Source organism: Cervus elaphus, chromosome 14, assembly GCF_910594005.1.
Source record: "Cervus elaphus chromosome 14, mCerEla1.1, whole genome shotgun sequence".
NCBI lineage: Eukaryota > Metazoa > Chordata > Mammalia > Artiodactyla > Cervidae > Cervus > Cervus elaphus.
Genome location: NC_057828.1, coordinates 39318575 through 39331995, shown reverse-complemented (window position 1 = coordinate 39331995; position 13421 = coordinate 39318575).

Sequence of the window (13421 nt, the reverse complement as noted above, 5' to 3'; positions counted from 1 at the left end):
TTTATACTTCAAAATTTTCCAATCCACTTTTCATAATCTTTACAGTCAAGAACTTCATGTCTATATTTAAATTCGTATTGCTGCAATTTCAGCTCAGCCTAGTAGTTGTAGTAATAACCATAATAGTTGCCAGGTATGAGCAGTAAAGTCAGATTGTCTGTCTGAATCTTAGCTACATTGCTTATAAGATCAGGAAAGTTGCTTAAACTCTCTAAAGCATGGTATAGTGTCTTCTTCCACAAAATGGGTTTACAATGTCTATATCCACCATAACATTGTTGTGAATGCCAAATGAGTTAACAAATACAAAAACTTGGAGTATCTAGTACAGAGTAAGTGCTTGATATCTGTTATTGGTATCATTACCATATGGCAAGCATTCTGCTGTTTTACACAAATCATTGCATTTAACGTTCACAGTGACCCTCAGAATTAGCTATTATAATCTCTATTTTATAGATAAGGAAATCAAGGTGCAGAAAACTTAAATTTGAATAAAGAATGGCAATTTTATATGTGTCCTTTCTGTATTTATTATGGAATCAGTATGATCATGGAGAAGTATATATCTAATAAACAGCATAAATATTAATATTTTATAAAATATAAATAAATTTGTCTCAATTGTGTCATTATTTAGTGTTCAGTAAAAAGCAGAAACATTACTTTGCCAGCAAAGGTCCATCTAGTCTAGGCTATGGTTTTTCCAGTGGTCATGTATGGATGTGAGAGTTGGACTGTGAAGAAAGCTGAGTGCTGAAGAATTGATGCTTTTGAAGTGTGGTGTTGGAGAAGACTCTTGAGAGTCCCTTGGACTGCAAGGAGATCCAGCCAGTCCATCCTAAAGGAGACCAGTCCTGGGTGTTCATTGGAAGGACTGATGCTGAAGCTGAAACTCCAATACTTTGGCCACCTCATGCGAAGAGTTGACTCATTGGAAAAGACTCTGATGCTGGGAGAGATTGGGGGCAGGAGGAAAAGGGGGCGACAGAGGATGAGATGGCTGGATGGCATCACCAACTCGATGGACATGAGTTTGAGTAAACTGCAGGAGTTGGTGATGGACAGGGAGGCCTGGCGTGCTGCGATTCATGGGGTCGCAAAGAGTTGGACACGACTGAGCGACTGAACTGAACTGAAGCCTTTCAAACTAAGAGTCTAAGTGTAAGTTCCATTAGTATTCCATTTCTTCTTCTTTCAGGGATGCAATAAAAATAATGTATAAGAAAGAGATGTAAACCATATTGCTTTCCAAAATCTAGCACATTGACTTTTTGTTTTCTTGGTTCTTTCACAAGCAGCCTTTGAAAAATAATGTATCCCAACTGAAAGTAGTCTTCAAAATAAATACATAATTTTGCAATTTCTAACTAGTCTATAAAAACTCTAATAGATAACATCCACTTTTCCTTTCTCACTAATATTATACATTTTTTCTCAAAAAATAATATGATATCCTTGGTATAATTTTCCTGCAAAAGTTCATGCTCTTTCTAGCTTCTGATTTCCTAACTCTTTGGGTATTTCCAACGTTTTTTTCTCAGAGAACATTTTAATATTCCTTAGAAATAACATTAAATTATCTAAATGGTTCATCTCTGACCATATTCTATCTCTATTTTGGAGCTAGATCTATCATTTGAAGTTAGCATTAAAACCTAGGTCTTCCCAGGTGGCTCAGTGGTAAAGAATCTGCCTGCCAATGCAGGAGCCTCTTTCAATCCCTGGGTTGGAAGATCCCCTGGAGGAGGAAATGGCAACCCACTCCAGTATTCTTGCCAGGTTAATCCCATGGATGGAAGAGTCTGGTGGACTATATAGTCCAGGGCGTTCACAAAGAGTCTGACAAGACCTAGCACCTGAGCAGTATGCATGACTTAAATCCTATTGTCAAAGTCTTACATAAGACAATCCTTCTTGCAGATACAGAATGCTCTGCTAAGACGGTCATTGGAACATAAGCATCATCAAGTGTTTACATTTCCCCTGCCTTGCCTGCTACTGATTCTTCTGCTATTTTTGCAAGTAATTCTTTACTATAAAGTAGTTCAAATTCTGCCTTTCATTTGATTCAAGGATGTAGTGAGAAGTAAGCCTGTGGTGTAAGTACAATGATCTTCTGGGCCTCGAAGTACACTCTGCCAGCTTCTAGGACATTTTGCCATGATATTAAAAAATAAAGGGACTTCCCTTGTGGTCCAATGTTCAAGAGTCTGCTTTCCAGTGTAGGGGTCACGGGTTCAGTCCCTGGTTGGGGAACTAAGATCCCACATTCCAGGGTGGTGGAGTAGGGGGCAATTAAGCCCATGTGCTGCAACTACTGAGCCTGCATGCCACAACTAGAGAGAAGCCCAAACACCGCAATGAAAGATTCCACATGCCACAAAAAAGACCCCCCATGCCACAACTAAGACTCGACACAGTCACAAATAAATAACTATTTTTAAGAAAGAAGTAAAGTGTACAATACAGTCTAGAGGTCGTGGGATCTAAAAGGTCAGGGGTATAGACTTGGCACTTATCTTCTATTGCTGTGTAGCATTTAGTGAAAGATTAATTTCTTCAAAATTCAGTTTATTCAACTTTAAATGACGAGGCTGTTTTCCTACTTTCCCAAGATCATAAGCAAGTTTAACATCCTCGGATGAAAGTTGCCAGGTGAAATCACAGTATAGCAGTTCTCTCCAGAGACTGACCATGGATACTTCTCAGTTGAAGGACCTGTTCTCTTTGCCTACCTGTGACGTTCATCACTGGGTCACCACTTGCTGTTCCTCAGAAGTTCCTCTGCCTTCATTTCTGTGACAGTGGCCTATTTTCTACCTATCTTTTGGACTTCTCTTCCTACGCTTTCCTCACCATGAGCACTACCTAACTTCTACATCTTTGTTGCCACACTCAACAAACAGGCACAGAGGTGAGGATACAGGGATGGGTAGCATCATCCTTGTCCTCAGGTGGCTTTTAGGCTGGTAGACAGAGATGAGCATGAGGGTAAATAAGTAAACTGATGTGTGGTCGGTGACTCTGAGTTCCCTCAAGTTTAGAATTATTTATCCTTCTCTCACTACTAAATTTTTTCGGGGGAAAAAAGAACTACAGTGGCTACCGTGTATCATTGGTTAAAATTCCTCAAAGCAGTACTATCTCCCTCTCTGACTCCTGGTGAGTTGGTTTCCTAGAATGAGAGCTTTTCAGAAGCAGTCCTTTTTTTTCCAGATAAGTGAACCGAGCCCAGAGAGACAACGACTTGCTGACGACCACACAGCGTGTAAGTGGCAAAACGGGACCACAACCAGACCTCCTGGCTCTTGCTGCTCCTATTGTTAGACCCTATAGCGACTCTTGGTGGGCTGAATTTTCCATGTCATTCCATAAGTAACTCAATACTCAGTGGAGTAATGATTTGGTATTTCCCTCCTGTTCCACAGCGGGCGACGGCAAGCCCTCTAGATCTGAAGAAGGATAAAAATCCACACCTCTCCTGACAGTTTTTGGAAGATTTACCTGGAAAGCCAATGACCTCTGACTCCCAGGCTGGAGAAGTGGTTCTGAGTCCATTAAAATTCATGCTCAGAGTCTGCTGGTTCATAAGGGAGCTGCTGTAACAGAAATCATTCCTTGAGGTCACACGGTGCGTTAACCCCCTTGCTCCTCGTCACAGTGATGACGGCTCAGATAAACATTCATGGATGGAATGAATCCTCAGCTAGAGGAGAAAGTCAATCTGGGAAAAGGATAAATGACCTTCCCCCTCAATGCTGCCTGATGTGGGAGACAGTAAAGAAGAGCAAATACTGACAGAAACCTGATAATATTTGTCTTTCTAGTGGTCAAGACAACACCCAGACATTCTATGGCCAAGTTGAGAACTGGAAGAAATAAAAAAGGAAGAGGAGGGAAAGGAGGGGAAAGTGAGAGAAAGTGAGAAAGAAAAGAAAGGAAGAAGCAGAGGGAGGAAAAGAGAGATAGAGGGAAGGGGAAGGAAGGAAAGAAGAGAAAGGAAAACAGAAAAGAAAATGTCAAGAAGGAAAACTGTCTCACCAAACTGACGCCTGTCAGATAAAAGAGATTGGGGCCATAAATTCCTCCTAGCGTTTCTAATGGGATTTTAATACAGCATTTGGCCATCATCTTTTTTTCATTCTTCTAATGACATACATGCCCGAAGTGTAGCCACGGAGCCTCTGAACTCTGTATATTTCTGTAATACACAAAGAAAACAGCCGTCACATCCATTTTAAGGAACTTTTAAATACATTGCAGTGAGGTCTATAGGCCCCGGATCCAAAGGGACCTGCACAAAGCCTGTCTGTACATCATCTGTGACGGGCCTGAATTCTAGCCAAGGCAGTTTTTTTTTTCTTTTAAATAATAAAATAAAATACTGTGTGTGTGTTTTTTTTTAAAGGAACATTATATTTTTAAACTGGAAATAATTGTATTTTGTATCTTATGTGGCATCTGAAAGTGATTTAGTTGAACAATGTGGTTTCTGATTGGTATTTGAATTGGTTCCAGAACATTTTTCATAATAACCATCTTAAAGATCCCAATTATCTGATCCTCTTTCCCCCTTCACATGGTTTCATAGGAGGTTTCCAGAGAAAGAGAAGCCTTCAGGGGCAGGCAAGCCAACTCCCATCTAGCTAAGCAGTGTTTGCCTGCTAGGCTCAAAGGGAAGGGCCTGCTGGTTTTTCTGAGTGGTCCAGGATGCATTTATGACTCAATAAAGGAGGCCTTGGCATTACCAGAATAATTACTTACTCAAACAAGCCTATAAAACCAAAGGGTCGCCCCAACAAAAGGCAAACAGGGAACTTTTTTCTTTTAGTGTTAACATGTAAATCTAGTAAAGTGTATTTAGATTTCTATAAAATCAGCTCTTGGTGCAAAATGAATGGTGGATTTACCAGGAGGCAGCAAAATCAACTCCCCAGGGTTACAGAGGAGCTAAGGGAAAGCAGTCCTGTGAAATATGAAAGAATGCTCATCCATAGATGGACTCGGCCTCATTTGTAGCAGGCAGGAATTGGCAGTGTATTGGAGAAAGAAGGTCCTGAAATCAGCTGGATCTGATGCAGTCTTCATGACTTGAATGTTATTACCAGGGCAGTGATCCGAACTCTGCATCTCATTTGTGTAAAGCGGAGATAATGTAATACTTTTTCAAGGCTCATTGGAAGAAATGAAAGGAATAATATATGCAAAGGGTTTAGAATGATACCTTATATATAGAAGGACACACAAGAAATGATAGTTCATTGTTAAAAGTAATGGGCTTCCCTGATGGCTCAGTAATAAAGAATCTGCCTGCTAGTATAGGAGATGTAGTTTCGATCCCTGGGTAGGGAAGATCCCCTGGAGAAGGAAATGGCATCCCACTCCAGTATTCTTGCCTGGGAAATCCCGTAGACAGAAGAGACTGGTGGGCTATAATCCATGGGGTTGCAAAGAGTGAGACATGACTTAGCAACTAAACAACAACAAAAATTATAAGTAATGGAATCATTGCAGTAAATAGTACTTTTTATTATGACATATATTAATGAGAATATAAGTAATAAAAGTAAATTTTAAAAAAATTAATAATGAGAATAAATGTTTTTGAGTGCTATGTCAGCACATAGTATCTGAGATTATACTAAGCATTTTAAATCTTATATCTCCTTTAATTCTCTCAATGCAAAATTCCTATCTAAGGTGTGAAATCTAGTAAGTGGCAGAGCTAGAAATAGGCTGCCACATGAAGCAAATAAAAATAGGATACCCAATTAAATTTTAAATTCAGATAAATAAGAAATAATTATTTTAGAAAAAAGTATCTCCCAAGTATTGCATGGGACATACTTATACACATCTGGCAAACATAAACTAGATTTACTTGATGCCCATGCTCTTTTTTTTTCTTCACTATACGAAGTTACATCCAGAATATAACTGATTCCTTGTATATTTAATTCTCTAGATTCCCCAACCAAAAGGTTTCTTGGTTAAAAAAAAAATCCAGAAATTGTATGTGGTTACCAACTATCAGAGAAAGTCAAAATGCTTAAGGCAAATAAGATAAACGAGGGCAGCTGGCTGCATGGCTGGTAAAAGAACTGTAAATCAAGTCCTGTGTCCCATCGAGATGATGATCTTAAAGTATGTCAGCAATTATTAAAACATTTAAAAACAAAGTGGCAAAATAACACTTAATGTTTAGAAACATTTTTGCACCATAACATGCAGCTATAAATTATACTTTAAAATGTTTTCTCAATGATGCAAGTTAACAATCTGATTCATTCATTCAACAGAAATTATTGATTGTCCTACATCAAGCCACTATGTAGAGGTTAAATGAACAAAGACACTGTGCCCCCCTTTACAGAATTTATAATCTAGGAGAGAGACATAATGTAATTAAATGAGCATACAAAAAATATAAAGTTATAGTCATCACAAGATCTATGAAGGAAAATTACACAAAGAGATACATGGAGAGATAGGGGAACTTGAGTTCAGAAAGGACTTTCATGAAATAGTATAACCTGAGAGAAGGTCAGGTTTCCCAGGTGTCTCAGTGGTAAAGAATCCACTTGCCAATGCAGGAGACAGAGGTTTGATCCCTGGGTTGGAAAGATTCCCTGGAGAAGGAAATGGCAACTCACTCCAGTATTCTTGCCTGGGGAATCCCACGGACAGAGGAGACCAACAGGCTACAGTCCATGTGTTGCAAAGAGTTGGACACAACTGAGCAACTTAGCATTGCATGCACAAGCTAAGATCTGAAGGATGAACAGAATTTAATGAGGAAGTTTTAATGACAGGTACCCATCTACATTATTCATGATCCTACCCTGGAATTGTCTTCAAACGTTCTATGAGAGAGAAATAAACAATTATTGTTTTGAGTCATTGTATGTTTGGGTATAATGATTTATTTGTTGCTGCAGACTAGTCTACTATAGGGGGCTTCCCTGGTGGTTCAGTGGTTTGAGAATCTGCCTGCCAATGCAGGGGACACTGGTTTCATTCCTGTCCCCGAGGATCCCGCATGCCGTGGGGCTACTAAGCCGGTGTACCACATCTACTGAGCCCATGTGCCTAGAGCCTGTGTTCTGTGGCAAGAGCAGCCACCACAATGAAAAGCCCATATACCACAAGGAAGAGCAGCCTCCGCTCACCGCAACTAGAGAAAGCCCATGCACAGCAGTGAAGATCCAGTGCATCCAAAAATAAATTTTAAATTTTAAAAAGACTAGTCTACTATAGCCAGTACATTATCTTCTGCCCCCCCACCCCCCACCTACCCCCACCGCTGCCCACTGTGTACTGTCTCCACGTCTGCTGAATAGATCTTTCAGTTCTTCATGCTTGCCATGCTCCCTTCTCCCACTGAGTCCTTGCAATTCCAAGTCAGAGGTGGTGTTGACTGATCCTGGGGAACCCATTGTCAGAGATGCTTGCTATGCTGAAACTACTCTATCATCTTAAACACGTGGCTTTCAAAGTCATCATAAGTTTCACCATCTCAGTCATCTGGTAGTATGATGGGAGGTTTTCGGGCCAGGCCTGAAAATAGCAGAGTATCATTTTTGCTCTCATTCCATTAGTTAAGCTCAGTTACATGATCATCACTAATAGTCAGGGAGACTGGGAAATGTAAACCATCTATGTCACAAGAAAAGAGAAATGGGTGTTATTAACAACCTGCAAACTCTACAATGAGCAGTTGGAGCTTCATGATACAGGATCTTACAAGCCTTGTTAAAGGATTTGGGTTTTATCTCAAGACCAATGGAAATCCAATAAAGGAATTTAGGCATAAAGAAGTGACACAATAAGATTCATATTTTTAAAATGTGACTCTGTCAACAAACTGGAGAACAGACTTGGAGAGTACCAAGTGGTTGTGGGCAGATCAGTTAGGAGGATAGCATAGCAATCTAGGCAAGAATTTGTGGTAGCATGGAACAGAGTGGTAGCTGGCAGTGCTAGAAATGGAGAGAGATAGATGGATGCAATAAGATCATGAAACACAGCATTGATTACAGAGCAGTAGACAAATACGTGATGTCCCTTTTCTTTGTTAAACTATTTTATACTTCTTGTCATCCCCCTGACTCCTTAGTTTCTTTAGTACCAGTAGATTTCCTGATTAGCATCAATTAACAATGAAAATACAAGTAAGAATCTTCATAAGGAGCTCCTTGAATTTGAAAAACATTATCAAAAGGGCTTGGAGAGATTCTATTCAGATTCTCTGGGGTGTAAAGTGGTGCAAAACAGCCTGATATTTTTTAATACCATGCATCCTGGGATCGAACCCTGGTCTCCTGCATTGCAGGCAGATTCTTTATGGTCTGAGTTACCAGGGAAGCCTCATATAAAAAAAAAGTTTAAAAATAAGAAAAAAAAGAATATTATAATGTGCATTTTAACAATAAATCAGAAAACACAGGACTTGTGTTACTTTCTGATTTTCTTATTCGTAAAAAGAGGACAGTAATACCTGTGCATTCTACATCTTGACATTTGGTTGTGTGAATCAAATGTCATAGAGACCACATCTACTGAAATGCACAGTGGTTCATATTAACAGGGCTCCCTGGTGTTTGAAGTTTCTATAATTGCTTGCTCTAACTATTTACGGAGACATTCATTAAAGTATTTGCACATAAAATAAAAAACTGCACGTTCAAAAGCCTGTTCATTCTTTTCTTGTTTTTACTGCTACCTAATATACAAGTAAGTGAAAGTTGCTTGCCTAGTATAATAGGCTAAAAAATGCAAGATATACAAGCTTGTTATTCAGTGTTCAGTTTAATTGGAGAGTTGAGAGTTTGGTGGTTGTTTTTACTGGTATAAAAGAGGAAGGCTGCTCAACCCTCTAGATAAAAATGACCTTTTTCATGGCTACTGAACCTTGATTTTTTTCCCTTAGTCATCTAACAAGCTAAAAATAATAATAAGCAACACATTAAATACCAAACACCATTCTCAGTAATATGTTGAAGTACACACACATATATCCATCCATATCAAATAAATATAACCCTCATCTCCATACAATGTGGAGGATACTATTATTACCATCTCCATTTTTCAGTTGAAGAAACTGAGGCACTGAGAGAATATGAAACTCGTCCAGAGTCATAAAGTTAATTAATAGCTGAGCCAGACTTCAAACTCAGGCCGTATCCCACTGTACTGCCTCTTTATAATGTACTAAATGCTGAATTAAATGCTATAGTCTGTCCCTAACAAGATTATCCTAACTATAGCTACTGCATTATTTTCTCTAGTAGAGTTTTCACAAAGAGTATTCTAAATGAATTACTCCAAGAATTACCATTCACTTGACCCCATTCTTATTAAAGTGAGGCCAGAGTCAGACACGACTGAAGCGACTTAGCAGCAGCAGTAAGATCATCCCAGATGGGTGGAGAAACTGGAAAATTCCACAACCAACTGCATCCAGTTAAAGTCTTGTCCAGCAAGGAGCAGGTTGCCACCACAAAGTTATTCAATCAGGGTGATGAATTCCAGGATCCACAGAAGTACAGAGATAAGGAAGTAAGGATTCTGGTCTTCCTTTTCTAGAGTCTAGTGTCTTATTAGATGATAGTAGAAAGTTCAGTTCAGTTCAGTCACTCAGTCAAATCCGACTCTTTGCAACCCCATGAATTGCAGCATGCCAGGCCTCCCTGTCCATCATCAACTCCTGGAGTTTACCCAAACTCACGTCCATTGAGTCCGTGATGCCATCCAACCATCTCATCCTCTGTCGCCCCCTTCTCCTCCTGCCCTCAATCTTTCCCAGCATCAGGGTCCTTTCAAATGAATCAGCTCTTCGCATCAGGTAGCCAAAGTATTGGAGTTTCAGCTTCAGTATCAGTCCTTCCATTGAACACCCAGGACTCATCTCCTTTAGGATGGACTGGTTGGATCTCCTTGCAGTCGAAGGGGCTCTCAAGTGTCTTTTCCAACACCACAATTCAAAAGCATCAATTCTTTGGCATTCAGCTTTCTTTATAGTCCAACTCTCATATCCATACATGACCACTGGAAAAACCATAGCCTTGACTAGACGTACCTTTGTTGACAAAGTAATGTCTCTGCTTTTTAATATGCTGTCTAGGTTGTCTAACTTTCCTTCCAAGGAGCAAGCATCTTTTAATTTCATAGCTGAAATCACCATCTGCAGTGATTTTGGAGCCCCAAAAATAAGGTCAGCCACTGTTTCCCCATCTATTTGCCATGCAGTGATGGGACCGGATGCCATGATCTTAGTTTTCTGAATGTTGAGCTTTAAGCCAACTTTTTCACTCTTCTCTTTCACTTTCATCAAGAGGCTCTTTAGTTTGTCTTCACTTTCTGCCATAAGGGTGGTGTCATCTGCATATCTGAGGTTATTGATATTTCTCCCAGCAATTTTGATTCCAGCTTGTGCTTCTTCCAGCCCAGCGTTTCTCATGATGTACTCTGCATATAAGTTAAATAGGCAGGGTGACAATATACAGCCTTGACATATTCCTTTCCCGATTTGGAACCAGTCTGTTGTTCCATGTCCAGTTCTAACTGTTGCTTCCTGACCTGCATACAGGTTTCTCAAGAGGCGGGTCAGGTGGTCTGGTATTCCCATCTCTTTCAGAATTTTCCAGTATTGTGATCCACACAGTCAAAGGCTTTGGCATAGTCAATAAATAAATAGATGTCTTTCTGGAACTCTCTTGCTTTTTCAATGATCCAGTGAATGTTGGCAATTTGATCTCTGGTTCCTCTGCCTTTTCTAAAACCAGTTTGAACATCTGGAAGTTCACAGTTCACGTATTGCTGAAGCCTGGCTTGGAGAATTTTGAGCATTACTTTACTAGCGTGTGAGATGAGTGCAATTATGCGGTAGTTTGAGCATTGTTTAGCATTGACTTTCTTTGGGTTTGGAATGAAAATGGACCTTTTCCAGTCCTGTGGCCACTGCTGAGTTTTCCAAATTTGCTGGCATATTGAGTGCAGCACTTTCACAGCATCATCTTTTAGGATTTGAAAAAGCTCAACTGGAATTCCATCACCTCCACTAGCTTTGTTCGTAGTGATGCTTCCTAAGGCCCGCTTGACTTCCCATTCCAGAATGTCTGCCTCTAGGTGAGTGATCACACCATCATGATTATCTGGGTCATGAAGATCTTTTTTGTACAGTTCTTCTATGTATTCTTGCCACCTCTTCTTCATATCTTCTGCTTCTGTTAGGTCCATACCATTTCTGTCCTTTATTGTGCCCATCTTTGCATGATGGTAGAAAAAGGCAGTACTTAAGCTGAATCTTAGAAGTTGAGTAGATGCTCACTGAATTGACAAAGGTAAAGTGATTCCAGCTACCACAAAGAAAAAAAAAGAAAAAATCCCAGGAAGGAGAAAGTGGAGAGAGCAGACAGTAAGTAAGAGGGACAGCTGGCAGGTGGTCATGGAGGACTTGATGGAATTTAGGAACTTTATTCTGTGTAGCTCCAGGAAGCCTCCAAAGGCTTTTAAGCAGCTGAGTGATAATATTAGGGAAGCTATCAGGTTTAGGGGAAAGATTGTGGTTTCAGCTTTAGACTTTCTAAGGCTGAGAAAGTCAAACTGAGGGAAATCCAGAAGAAATGTTCTGTGAACAAACAGACATGCATTCTAGTTGAGGAGAGAGATGTGAGCTGGAAACAGATTTGGGAAACAACTCCAGTCAGCTAGCTATGGAAGGTACAAAAGATTTCCCAGGTGAGTATATACCAGGAGATTTTTAAAAGGAGGGATTAAGACCTTGAGGTCTACATTTGAGGGTGGGGACAGATGAAGGAAGAGCCTGAAGAGAAGCAAAAGTCAAGAGAATTACTTGAACAGTACAGAAGCCAAGGGAGGAGGAAGCATTATTTAAAAGGGTGTGGGCAAAGATGTCAGATGTCTCAGGGGGTCAAATGAGGTAAAGGCTGGAAAACCCTTGCTCTTTCAATGGAGTGGCAGGGCCAGCTCTAAAGAGCAGGAGGTGAGACGTGAACAGGATGTTCAGAGATGAAATGAAAGAGCAGGTAGAGACGACTCTTTTGGGGAAGGTGAGACAGAGGCAGCAACTTGGCAACCATTCTATGTTGTGTTTCTCCTTGGCCCAGTTTCTTTAAGAGACAGGGAGGCAGCGCTAAGTTACGTAGCCCTTGTTTCTCTGACAGTCTCTTACAACAGATCAGAGTTAGAGACACCCCTCCCAGATGGGATTTCATCTGGGATTCCCAGCAACCTGTATTTAAGATTGTCTTCCAAATTCCTAAGCTGTGCAACATGACACATTGGACCCTCCTTTGAAACTCACTTATCTAATATATGATGAGAACATACATATATCCCAAAATGAAGGTCTTAGGTATGTCAGGGGCACATTGACTGAACTGAGTTTTCTCTTGTTATAAAACCTTGGTGATTATTTTTATTTTCTTCAGGGTTTATTAGTCATTTTGGTTTCTAATAATCATGCAATCACAGGAGTATCAGCTAAAGACTAAACTCGTCAAAGAAACTCAAATATATAAAGATTTCCCCACTAGCCTTTTACCATATTTAAAATTTCATGGTTTGTTATATTGACCACTCTTCTTCTTTTTGATGTGATCTTGGACATGTCACCTAAGCTCTCAGGATCTCAGTGACCTCATCTATCTAAAAAGGGGACCAGACAAATTGTTCAGTAAAATAATATTGTTCTACACCAAGGGTTAGCAAACTTTCTCATAAATATTTTTGGCTTTACAGGCCATATAGATTCTGTTGCTACTACTCAACTCTGTTGTCATAATGAAAAAGAAGCTAGAGACAAATGTGTAAACAAATGAGCATGCCTGTGCTCCAATAAAACTTTATTTACAAAAACAAACCAGGCTGGATTTGGCCTTCTGGCTGTAGTTTGCCAACTCCTGCTCTAAACGTTAAAATTAAGTTGGACCTCTTAGAATCACCCACTAAAACACCTATATCCCAGAAAAGGTAAATTATGCAGTTATTGTCAGCCATGATGTGAAGGGAGCCACAATCTTTAGCTTACACACTGCAAATGAGAAAAGCAGAGAAGTACTAACTAAGGGTTAGTATTTTACGGGTAAACACTCTGGTTTTCTTCAAATGGTAGGTGCAAAAAATACATAAAGAATCCAGTCAAACTTAAACTTCAGTTAGATCCAATAATTTAAACAATCTATTTTAGAAGTAATTAACATCTTTTGGTTACAAATTCCCATTATCTTTGAAAGCCTCCTTCCCCTATGTAAATATACGAGTGAATGAGCAGGAGGAGGGTGACTTGTGGGATCTCAGAGTCCTTAAGGGAAGAACAGGGTCCTCAGGAGCAGTGCCCCTCCTTCTGCCTCTGGATTACCATTGAGGTCAACGTGAGTGCTGCCTGCCCTGCT